The 13,235-nt window shown below is 35.9% G+C and overlaps 1 protein-coding gene across 1 annotated transcript in view; it reads left to right on the top strand.

The window, feature by feature from the left end:
- LOC127010015 (uncharacterized) overlaps window positions 1-13,235 on the top strand; it is a 33,852-nt gene that overhangs the window by 745 nt on the left and 19,872 nt on the right. The gene's annotated exons all lie outside the window — the stretch shown is intronic.

Below are 13,235 nucleotides of genomic sequence, written 5' to 3' on the forward strand. Positions count from 1 at the left end.
GTTTAACGTACCCTTGTTTTTATTTTGAGTTTTTTTTTTTTACCTCATAGCAGTCCCCGTGAAGGTGCACAGGACTGGCGGCGAACCTGTTGACCTTTTATTAATTAGGGCTGCATACCTTACCTGCTGATTACTAATTTGGTGGTCGGTTACCTGGTCCAGAAATAGTCAAGCCACACGTGTTTGTTTTGGGGGACTGACTGACTTGTGTTTTGATATTTACCGATTGTTGTTGTTGTTTTTGTCACATGATTTTTCTTTTTTGATTGTTTTTTATTTCATTTATTTATTTAGATTGACTTGTGTTTGATATTTACCGTTTTTTTCTGTTTTTTTTCTTTTATTTCTGTTTTTGCACTTTTTTTCTTTTTTTATTTATTTACTTCATTTATTTATTTAGACCGACTTGTGTTTGATATTTACCGTTTTTTTTTGTCTTTATATCTGTTTTTGCACTTATTTTTCGTTTTTTATTGTTTCTTTTATTTATTTATTTTTTTATTTATTTATTTATTTATTTTTTTTGCTCCTGACGGTTTATGTATGTGTGCTCAAACTTAACATTTAAATTCGTCTTGTTTTCATGTCATATTTTATCTTGCGTTCTCTAGTTTAACAATCTTCAGTCATCTTCCTTCATCTGTATTTCCTCCTGCCTACGACTTGAGCTCTTTGAAGAGGAGGGTATCAGGACACCTCTCCTCCCGAAATTGACCTCTCTTTCGGCCACTCCTCTAACTCTTTTTAGGAGCAGTGAGTAGCGGGCTTTTTTTTCCATTATTGCTTATTTTTTAATTCCCTGGAACTGACTCCTTTGCTCATTACCTGGTCCAGTTTTCATCTCCTAATCTTGTTCTACCTCTGCTATTATACTTCATTAATTTACTCTCTCTTATACAAATGCTAGTAATGTTCTATCTCGTTCAGTTCTCTTCGTTTTTGCATCATGGCAACTCACTTATCATTTACACTTTTTTTTCTATCGTTGGGCACTTAACACACTTCGTTTGCTAACACTATTTATATACACGAAATTCAGGTACTTTTCTCATTATGGTTCAGAGTCTTATTACATGCTGTTAGTTTTCTCATAAAGATTCAACAGATATCATTTACACTTTTTTTTCCAGCGTTGGGCGGCCATGATTTCTAGATTACGTAATGCTTTATATTTTTACGGAGTTTATATTTCGTTATCTACTTGCGTTCTGTATTATATTTTATTAGTTTACTCTCTCTTATAATACAAAAGCTAGTAATGTATCTATTTTTATATCCTTTTGCTTCTCTGATAATGGGCACTCAGTTATCTCTCAAACGTTTTTTCTTGTAGTCTTCGGCAGGTAACATTTATATTTTTACGTAGTTTATATTTCGTTTCCTACTATCGTTCTGTCTGTTATGTTTTATTAGTTTACTCTCTCTTATTACACAAAAAGCTAGTAATGTTGTATCTTCTTATATCCTTTTACTTCTCTAATAATGTCTACTCAGTTATCCCTCAAACGTATTTTTGTTCTAGTCTTCGGCAGTTAACATTTAGGTGGTTGCGTTCATCAAATAGACTAGCATTGTTTTAGTAATGTATCTGCAATGCTGTTCGATTTCTTATGATGTTCACTCAATACTCCGTTAGCTTTCTTTCATGATGGTATAAGTTTTGTGATGTTCGCTGCACTTGAGTTCTGTTAGTTAGTTTTTTTTCATAATCATTCAACATTTATCATTTACACATTATTTTTTCTAGGTTTGAGCAGTTGTTACATTTTTTGTCTGTGTTTATTTACAGAGCTTGTACTGTTCTATTTATGTATCTAAATTGCTGTTAGATTTATCATAACGTTTTCTCATAATTGCTTTAGGGCTTATCATATGTGAAATAACAATATTCTATGTCCCTACTTTTCTCATAATGCTTCTATATATGTTTCTTATTTTTTTTTTATATATTCGGTTTGTACACTCATAATGCAGATGCTTCTAATATTCTACCTCTTCTTAAACACTCTTAGCTCTCTCATAATCGTTTAACAGTTATCACACAAACATTTTTTTCTAAGGCTCGGGCAGTTTACAGTTACTTCCTTATCGTGCTTCTTTAGAGGGCAAATACTGTTCTATTTATGTGCCAGAAATTCAGTTAGTTTTCATAATTATATTGCTTTATCTATTCTGTTACTTTTCTCTCCTAAGGGCTCAAGAGTTATCACACAAATATACTTTTTTTCTAGGGTCAGGTATTTCATAGTTACTCCGCTGCATTGTTTATTTAAAGGGCTAGTACTGTTCTATTTACGTGCCAGAAATTCATCTAGTTTTCTTATAATCGTTTCCCTATTCTGTTACTTTTCTCTCCTAAGGGTTCACCAATATCACACAATCACTTTCCCTAGTAGTTGTTCTATTTACGAAGAATTCAGTTAGTTTTCTTATAATCCTTTCCCTATTCTGTTACTTTTTTCTCCTAAGGGCTCAAGAATTATCACACAAACATACTTTTTTCTTGGGTCAGTTAGTTTACAGTTCACCTTCCTTGCCTAATGTTCTATTTACGAGCCAGAAATTCAGCTAGTTTTCTTATAATCCTTTCCCTATTCTGTTACTTTTTTCTCCTAAGGGTTCAAGAGTTATCACACAAATATACTTTTTTCTTGGGTCAATAAGTTTAAAGTTCACCTTCCTTGCCTACTGTTCTATTTACGAGCCAGAAATTCAGTTAGTTTTCTTATAATCCTTTCCCTATTCTGTTACTTTTTTCTCCTAAGGGTTCACCAGTATCACACAAACATACTTTTTTCTATGGTCAGTAAGTTTAAAGTTCACCTTCCTTGCCTACTGTTCTATTTACGTGCCAGAAATTCACTTAGTTTTCTTATAATCCTTTCCCTATTCTGTTACTTTTTTCTCCTAAGAGTTCAAGAATTATCACACAAACATACTTTTTTCTAGCGTCGGGCACTAACAGTTACCCCGCTGCCTAGTTTATTAAAGGGCAACGCATCGTGCTCTGAATATCAACTAACATTATCATTCATCATCTCCCTCGCGTTGTACCTTTTTTTTCATATACCTCAGTGGAGTGACTTATCATTTGGGGGGGGGGGTCTTTTTTTCTTTTGTGTGTGTGTTTCAGTCGTAAGAATTATTAGTCCCATTTCCAGTTAGTGTTTAGAGTACGTGGTTAAGTTTTTTTTGCTGTCGTTGTTGTTGTTATTGTTATAATTTCCTCTCATATCCCGACAGGTAATGGCGTGTTGATTTACTTCCCACCTAACAAGTCAATTCTTATGCAGGTAGACAGAGAGATAGAACAGGTAATGGAGTTTTGCTACCTTAGTTTATTAGATTTTATTCTCTTTCTCATTAACAACTCAATTCTTAGGGAGATAGATAGATATCGCTCTCTCTCTCTCATATATTATTTCGATTTATTTAGTATTTTGTAGAAAAAAAAAAAAAAAAAGTCATCTTGGATTTCATTTTCGAAATTTTCCCCGGGAAGGAAAAAAAAGCCCATTTATGGCCGGGATCCCGGGATCCCGGGATCACGGGATCCCGGGAAGGAAACCCTAATAGATAGACAGGTAGGTAGGTAGATAATTAGACAGGTAGATAGATAGACATACAGACAGATTATAATAGGTAGAGAGATAGAGAGACAAAGATGTACAGATAGATTGATAGATAAACAGACAGGTAGATAGATAGATGCATGACCTAGTAAAGATATTAATCAACAAAGAAATGAATGAATAGATTTACCTGTCAGACTTACCTGCAATCTCACCTGTATTTCTAAATTAATTTCCTTCCTGACAGGTGTAGGAGTTGGTTTAATTTCACTTTTCTTACAAGCATATATTTACCTTCCATTTTTTTTACCTTTACAAATCAAACTTACCTTCATCTCTACCTGTATTTCTTTATTAATTACTTATAGGCAGGTGAGGGCTGGTTTAATTTCACTTTCAAGCATTTACCTTTCACTTTTTAACCTTATACCTTACTTAACCTTATCTTTCCTTACCTTGCTTTACCTTACCTTACCTTACCTTACCTTACCTTACCTTACATTAACTTTCCCTTTCTTACCTTACCTTTCACTACCTTACCTTATCTTTCTTAATTTTCTTTACCTTACCTTACCTTACATTGCCTTACCTTACCCTACCTTACCTTTCCTTACCTTACCTAACCTTACCTTATAGCTACGTTCCCATTTATTTCATCCAACCAAAATGACTTACCTTCACTCCTACCTGTATTTATGCATTAATTATTGCTCTCTTGACAGGTAGAATTTTGGGTTAATTACTTAATTTTATTTACTATTTATCTTATCTAACATATATCAAAGGAACCTTCTACCGTACCTGTATATCTCTATTTAATTTCCTTTTGACAGGTAAGATTTGTTTTAATTACTTGTCTTATTTATTATCTATTCATCATATTTTCGTTATTTATTGTTTTATTTGTTATTTTGATTTATTATTAACAAACTCACCTTATTCTCATCTGTGTTACTCTGTTCATTTTCTCTACACAGGTAAGGAATTATCTCTATTAACCCTTCCTTCAATTATTAAGCTTTCATTTTTTTTTAACAACCAAGCTTACCTGTATCCCTGTATATAATTTCCTCATTGCAGGTAAAAAGGTTGATGATATAACTCATCTACGTTCCACTCTGTTATTTATGTATTTCAACACTCATACTTACCTGTATTAATTTCCTCTCGACAGGTAAAAACGTTGGTTAAATTACCCTTCCCCTCAGTTGGTTATACGCGTTCCACTTTCTATTTCATTTAATGACCAAACTTACCTGCATTCATTTTATTTATTATTATCGCACATACTTGAACTTATATTTGTATTTCTCTATTACTTTTTTCTCGACAGGTAAAAAGGTTAGTTAAAGTACTCTTTCCAACAAGCGTTTCTTCCTCTTTCACTTTTTTATTTGATTTTAAGAGCCAGACTTACCTGTATTTCTCTATTAATATCCTCATCACAGGTAAAAAGGTTGATTAAAATTACACTCTCCAGTTATTTAAACGCGTAACACCTTCCATTTCATTTTAACGATCAAACTTACCTGTCTATTAATTTCTTCTCGACAGGTAAGAAGGTGGTTTAAATTACTCTTTCCTTCAATTACTTATTCGCCAACCTTATCTGAATTTATCTTTATTCTTTTATCATCAAACTTACCTGAATTGTTACCTGTATTTCTGTATTAATTTCCTCTCGCCAGGTAAAAAGGTTAGTTAAATTACTCTTCCCAAACAAACATTTCTTCCCCTTTCACTTTTTATTTTATTCTAACAACCAAACTTACCTGAATTTCTCTATTAATATCCTCATCACAGGTAAGAAGGTGGTTCAAATTACTTTTTCCTTCAATTATTTATTCACCAACCATATCAGAACTTTTTATTTATTATCACACTTACCTGAATTGTTACCTGTATTTCTCTATTAATTTCCTCTCGACAGGTAAAAAGGTTAGTTAAATTACTCTTTCCAACAAACATTTCTTCCCCTTTCACTTTTTATTTTATTCTGACAACCAAACTTACCTGTATTCATTTTATCTTTTATTATCAAACTTACCTGAACTTATATTTGTATTTATTAATTTCCTCTCGACAGGTAAAAAGGTTTGTTAAATTACTCTTTCCAACAAGCGTTTCTTCCCTTTTCACTTTTTATTGACAACCAAACCAAACACTGTATTCATTTTTTCTTTTTTTATTATTAACTTACTTTGAACTTATATTTGTATTTATTAATTTCCTCTCGACAGGTAAAAAGGTTTGTTAAATTACTCTTTCCAACAAGCGTTTCTTCCCTTTTCACTTTTTATTTTATTCTAACAGCCAAACATACCTGTATTTCTCTCTTAATTTCCTTTCGACAGGTAATAAAAAAATATATATGTTACTCCCAAGACACTTTTATTTCCGTTCAAGTTTTAATTATATTCTAACAACGAAACTTATCTATTTATTATATGTATTATCAAACACACCTTCACTCCTACCTGTATTTCTCTACTAATTTCCTCTCGACAGGTGTGCAGGTGTGCGTGGGGAGGAGTGGGGGATGGTAGGGGAAGGGAGGGAGGGAGAGGCTGCCAACGTTACCTTACTTGCATATGTAGATATATTGCCTCGCCTTTTGTTCTCCTCTCTCGTATCAACTCACACAACAACGGCATTTTGTTCGGCCCTTGTCTAAACTCTCGCAGCGATATTCATTGGGTTTATCTGTGTGTATCTCTCTGTGTGTATCTCTGCATCCGTCTCCCTATCCATACACAAGCGATACAGCGAAGCGATTTGCAGTTTCGTTCATTGTTTGCGAAAAGAACACACACACACATTAAAATATAGGTGAGTCTCCCCCTTTCCCTTTCTTTCCTCCTCTCTCTCTCTCTCTCTCTCTCTCTCTCTCTCTCTCTCTTATGTGTCTGTAGTTTCGCTGTCCAATACTTTTCCTCTTTTTCTGGAGAAGGAGGAGGAGGAAGAGGAGGAAGGGGAAATGGCTGGGTATTTTTCTGTCAGCGGAATTAAAAGATTGATTTTTCATCCGCTCCAGTTTTGAATTCTTTACTTACTTTGGGTTACGATTTTGAATGAGAGGAGGGGAACAAAACAAAGAGGAAGAGGAAGAGGAGGAGGGGGCGTAAAGTGGGAGAGAGAGGAAGATATAGGAAGAGAGATAGAGAGAGATAGGAAATAGAGAGAGGAAAAGAAGGATATAGAAGGGAAGAAAGAGTACTAGGTGGAGGAGAAAGAGGTAGTGGAATAGAAGAGGAGGGAGAAAAAAAGGAAGGAATTTGGTGGAGGAAGAGAAGAAAAGGGGGGAGAGGGGAGAGGATTGAAGGGAAGGGGAGAAAGGAAAGTATAAAAGAAAGGGGAAAAGAATGAAAGGGGAAGTATTGAAGGGAGAGGAACAGGGGGGAGGGAGAGATGGAAAAGTTCAGGGGAAGGGAATGGAAGAAAAGAAGGAGGAAGGAAAGGAAAGGGGTGGGAAGGGAAGGGAAGGAGGAGGAGGAGGAGGAGGGGGAGGGAAAGAGAGAGAAGGAAAGGAAGGTGATGCAATAGATTGTGATATTATATTAGTTATGAAACTTTCTCTCTCTCTCTCTCTCTCTCTCTCTCTCTCTCTCTCTCTCTCATTTTGTTTATCTTTGTTTTAATAATTTTTTCATATTTTTGCTTTCAATATCATTCTTCTACTACTACTACTACTACTACTACTACTACTACTACTACTGCTACTGCTACCAGGTCAGGTCAGTAGGTCAACGCGTATCGTGAATGCAAAGGGAGTGAGAATTTCGTATGCATGTGTGTGTGTGTGTGTGTGTGTGTGTGTGTGTGTGTGTGTGAGAGAGAGAGTGTGTGTGTGTGTGTGTGAGAGAGAGAGAGAGAGAGAGAGAGAGAGAGAGAGAGAGAGATGGAAAGAGAAACTGATTGATAAATAAATAAATAAAGAAAAAAACAGGGAATAGATAGATAAATAGATAGATAGATAGACAGATAGACACACGAACTAACAGACACCCACACACACACACACACACACACACACACATACAAGGGTAAACACACAGGTAAGGTCAGGTCGGGTCAGGTCATATTACAACAGGTGTGTCAATCAACAGGTACGATATTATTAGGTCAGGTCACTAGCTGGAATCGAACCGGGGAGGGGGGGAGGGGGGTTGGGGGGGCGGCGTGACCTCTCTTGTGCGTGAGTGACCTCTTCCAACCCCTCCCAAAGGTCAGAGAGAGAGAGAGAGAGAGAGAGAGAGAGAGAGAGAGAGAGAGAGAGAGAGAGAGAGGGGGGGAGGGGGAAGTAAAGAAAAAAAACAAAAAGGTCACGATTTTCTAGTTTCCTTCATTCAGTTTTCTCGCTTTTTTCTTGTTTTCTTTATTTCTTTGTTTTTTCTTGGCTTCGTGGTTGTTTTGTTGTATTTCCTTGTTTTTTTTTTGTTTGGGTTTGTTTATTTAGTTGTTAGTGTGTTTGTGTGTGTTTGTTTAGTTGTTAGTTTGTGTGTTTGTTAGTGAGTTTGTGTGTGTGTGGTTTTGTCTGATTACTTTGTTTGTTTGCTTGTTTCTGTTTGTGTTTTATCTGTTGAGCGACTTCTTTGTGTTTGTTTGTGTGTGTGTGTGTGTGTTTGTGTTTGTTACTAGAGGTCAGTGTGTGTGTGTGTGTGTGTGTGTGTGTGTGTTCGTTTGTGTCCAATTATATAGTTTGCGAGGTCATATGAACCCTATTTAAAGAGACACCCCGCGCACACACACACACACACACACACACACATACACACACACACACACAAATGACAACGGGACAAATATTCTCACTTTTCACTCTTCTTATTTTCCTTCCTTTCTTTTTTATTATTTTATTTCTTTTTTTCTTTTTAGCGTAATTCATCTTTCGTTGTTTTGTTGTTTTATTTATTGTCTATAGATTTTTAAGGGATTTTTGGATGATCCTGAGATATGCGAGGAAATCTGTGTGTGTGTGTGTGTGTGTGTGTGTGTGTGTGTGTGTGTGTGTGTGTGTGTGTGTGTGTGTGTGTGTGTTTGAGAGTTTATCCGTAACCTTTTGTCAGAATTAAAAAATAAATCGTGTGTTCCTGTATGTGTGTGTGTGAGTGTGTGCGTGTGTGTGTGTGTAGATAATTATCGGTAAGCTTTTGTGTTTTGTAAAGAAGGAAGAGAAAGAAACCGTGTGTGTGTGTGTGTGTGTGTGAATGCGTATGCGTATAAAAACTCACCACCACCACCACCACCATCATCACCACCACCACCACCATCACCACCACCACCACCATCACCACCACCACCACCATCACCACCATCACCACCACCACCACCACCACCACCACCTCCACCTGTCACGCCTCGCTTAATCACCCCCCCCCCCCCCCCCTCCACTCACCTTTCTCTACCTGTGCCCCGATCAATCACCTGCACTAACCAACAGGTATCGCGACGTAATTATGTTGTTTTATGTCTGTCTCGCGATTAATCAAAACAAACCTGTCAATCAAAACACAAAGAAAAAAAAAGAAAAAAAGGAGAGGAAGAAAAGAAAGAAAAATGAAAAGAAGTGATTAAAACAGTCTCATTTATAACACACGAAAAAAAATAAGAGAATGAAAAAAAGGAAAAGAAAAAGCAGAGAAAAAAACAAGTCACGATTTTTTAGTATGATTCATTTTCCTTTGTTTTTTGTTTTGTTTTTCTTTCTTTGTTGATTGTTTGTTTTTGTGTGTGTTTAGCGAAGAAAGAAAAAAAAGAAAAAGAAAGAAAATGAAGAATAGTAAGCCACTCTTCTTCCTCTCATCACAATCTTTTAATTTTACAACACAAGAAAGGAAGGAAAGAAAAAATGGAAAAGAAAGAAAAAAGAAGGATGTTAAACCACTTCTTTCTCTTTTCACAAACCTTCCACTTAAACAACAAGAAAGAAAGAAAGACAAAAAGAAAAAGTATTTAAAGAAAATTAAATAGTATCTTAAACCTCTTCCTCTCCCCATGAAATAAAAAAGAAAAGCAAAAAAAAAGAAAGAAAGTGAAATAGAATCGAAAACTCTTCCTCTAACATTGAAAGAGTAAGAAAAAAAGAAAAGAAAACAAAGAACAAAAATAAAGAAAGTGAAGGATATTGAACTTCCTCTTCCTCTCTCCTTGAAAAAGATAAAAGAAAACGAAAAAGAAAAAAAAAGAAAAAAGACAAGAAAATGAAGTAGAATATTAAACCTCTCATCCTCACACCTTGAAAGAAAAAAAAAGAAAGAAGAAAGATAAAGTAATGTGTCTTAAACCTGAAATAGAAAGAAAAAAAAGAAAAACAAAGAAAATTAAGGAAAACTAAGTGTAATAAACTCAACCTCTTCTTCTTCACCCCTTCCTCCTCCTCCTCTTCCTCCATTTGACCTTTGACCTCTCCTCCTCCTCCCCCCCTCCCCCCCACCCCTTACCTGTGCCTTATCACCTTTGCTCCTATGTTCGTTTACCTGTTCGAGAAATACCTGGAGTTTTGTTCTGACAGGTGAGAATGTGTGTGTTTTTCTTGCTGTTCGGTGGTCAATCTGTTTTTTTTTTTTGTTGTTGTTGCTTTTTGTTGTTTTGGTGTGTGTGTGTGTGTGTGTGTGTGTGTGTGTGTGTGTGTGTGTGTGTGTGTGTGTGTGTGTGTTGTTTTCTTTTTTTGTTTTGTTATTTTGTTTTGGTTTTGATTGTCTGTGTTTTTGTAAGTGTTGTTTTTCTTATTGTTTTTTTGTTTTGTTTAGTCTTGTTTTGTTTGTTTTTTTTTTGCTTATTTTTGTCTGTTTATCTGTTTTCTTTATCTATTTTTTTTGTCTTTCCGTCTGTTTTTTTGTTTCCTGTTCTGTCTGTCTGTCTGTCTATCTGTCTGTATGTCTGTCAATCTGTTTATCTATCTTTCTACTCTCTCTCTCTCTCTCTCTCTCTCTCTCTCTCTCTCTCTCTCTCTCTCTCTCTTGGGACTTATAACTGTTGCAGAAATATTTTGCTTTCAGAGAAATTAAAAAAAATATTTGACCTAGAAAAAAAATGGAAAACTTCAATAAATACTAAATAATAAAAAAAAGTCTTTCTCTCTCTCTCTCTCTCTCTCTCTCTCTCTCTCTTTAAAGTGTGTGTGTTCGTGTGTGTGTTTGAGATTTCAGATCTTCAAAGAGAGAAAAAAAAAAGTATTACGTTTCTGAAAAAAATAAAATAAAGAAATAAAAAATGAAAGAGGAAAGATTTTTTTGACCGTCATTGGAATGTTAAAAAAGTGACGCAACATTGACTTCTCCTGTATCAAAGAGAGAGAGAGAGAGAGAGAGAGAGAGAGAGAGAGAGAGAGAGAGAGAGAGAGAGGGGTTGACACTCATCTTCTATATAAAATCAAAATGTATTAGTATTTCCTTGTTTGAATAGAGACAGACAGATAGATAGATAGATAGACAGACAGACAGACAGATAGACAGACAGACAAAGACAGAAAAAGGAAATAAGACCAAGGGAATGTGAGACAAGAAAGATAAATAAATAAATAAAAAGAAAAAAAAGATACAGATAAAGAGAGAAAGAAAGCAAATCAGAGAGAATGAGATAAATTTGTTAACTCTCTCTCTCTCTCTCTCTCTCTCTCTCTCTCTCTCTCTCTCTCTCTCTCTCTCTCTCTCTCTCTCTCTCTCTCTCTCTCTCTCTCTCTCTCGCTCGCTCGCTCGCTCTCTCTTGCACTGTCCCAAGAGACGCACGCATCCACGAACGTTTTCAGCCTCAATAATGGAAACGTTTTATCCGGGACAATGGAAGGGAAGGGATAATAACAACAACAACAACAACAACATCAGGAACAACACATTTCTCTATAACAAAGACAAGAATAATATGAATAGGAAGAGACTTAAAACAACAACAGCGACAACAACAACACTATTTTCATCATCAGTAACAAGAACGAGAATTAATATAAGAGAAATGAACAACAGCATTTCTATATCCTCCTCCTCCTCTCCTTCTTTCTCCTCTTCTTCCTCCCCTTCTTCCATCTCCTCTTACTTCTCTTCCTCTTCCTATAACTACTACTACTACTACTACTACTACTACTATTACTATTATTACTACTACCATCTTCACTGTACCACTAACACCCCTTCCAACATCATCATCATCATCATCATCATCTCACAAAGGTTAATTACGTAGTTAATGAGATTCACCTTAAAGGAAGAGTTCGTAGGAGTGATAAGACTTACCTCATTCTGTCTAATTGGAAAGGTAGTACAGGTGTGTGTGTGTGTGTGTGTGTGTGTGTGTGTGTGTGTGTGTGTGTGTGTGTGGTCAGCGTAATCAATATTTTTCCTTTGAAGTAGAATATTAATTATCTTACTTTGTTTTTGTATGTTGTACGCGGAGTCTATATTTTTTATCGTTTGAGTTTGAAAGAAAGAAATAAAGATCAAAGTTTTCAATTCTAGAACAAAACTATTCAATAAACTTTACTTGCCTCTACTACGTTGTTTTTATTATTTTTTTATTATCGTTATTTTTCATATTTATAACTGGTTCATCTTATTCACTTCCCTTCGATTTTTATCAGTTTAATTATCTCATACTCCAAAAATCAACAACAACAACAGACCTTTCATTCGAGCACAACATCAATTATCCTTATTCATCAGTCACATCATCCAACTATTATTATTGAGTCATCTTTCTAATCATCACTGCAATCTTTATTTTTTCACCATTATCATCACAATCATCACATGGCTCAAACCAATCTCTCTTATTTTCCGAGAACCAAAAACAATAAAATTAAAAAAACCACCGTACTCACACGAAGCAATAAAGCGTGCAGGTAACTTCAAACTCACTCTCCCGCGCCAACAGGTAAAAAAAATACCACACCTGACCTGAATAACAATCAATGAAGGTGGGGACGGAAGCCAGGTGAGGTGGGGCGTGTGCGTGCGTGCGTGTGTTCGTTGGTTGCACAGGTGAACACTGACCTCCGCTGTACCTTATATGGACAGGTGTGTGGAGGGGGAGGGGGGGAAGGTGTGGGTGGAGGTATGGAGAGATGGAGAGTCTTTGGGTGTGTTTCTGGAGGGGGAAAGGAGGGGAAGGTTGAGAGAGAGAGAGAGAGAGAGAGAGAGAGAGAGAGAGAGAGAGAGAGAGAGAGAGAGAGAGAGAGATGGTATTCCTAATGTGGTATGTTGCACTTCTTTTGTTTCAACACACACACACACACACACACACACACACACACACACACACACACACACACACACACACACACACACACACACACACACACACACACACACACACACACACAGCTAATATCATCTTGTTGCTGGCACATAAAATTTAAAGCACGCAATTTATATATTTAGAGAGAGAGAGAGAGAGAGAGAGAGAGAGAGAGAGAGAGAGAGAGAGAGAGAGAGAGAGAGAGAGAGCACCACCTCCTCCCCAGCCCCCCCCCAAAAAAAAAAAAAGTTACTTACCCATCCTCTAAATTACTGTTATGCAAAGTAAATATATAATAAATGAGAAACGCTCCATTTATCTATATTTTTAAAGGCTTTAATAACCGAGTAAATAATTCTAATACTTGTAGCATTTAAATCACCTGGAAATGAATTACCTGTGAGAGAGAGAGAGAGAGAGAGAGAGAGAGAGAGA

The sequence above is a fragment of the Eriocheir sinensis genome, chromosome 42, assembly GCF_024679095.1.
Source record: "Eriocheir sinensis breed Jianghai 21 chromosome 42, ASM2467909v1, whole genome shotgun sequence".
NCBI lineage: Eukaryota > Metazoa > Arthropoda > Malacostraca > Decapoda > Varunidae > Eriocheir > Eriocheir sinensis.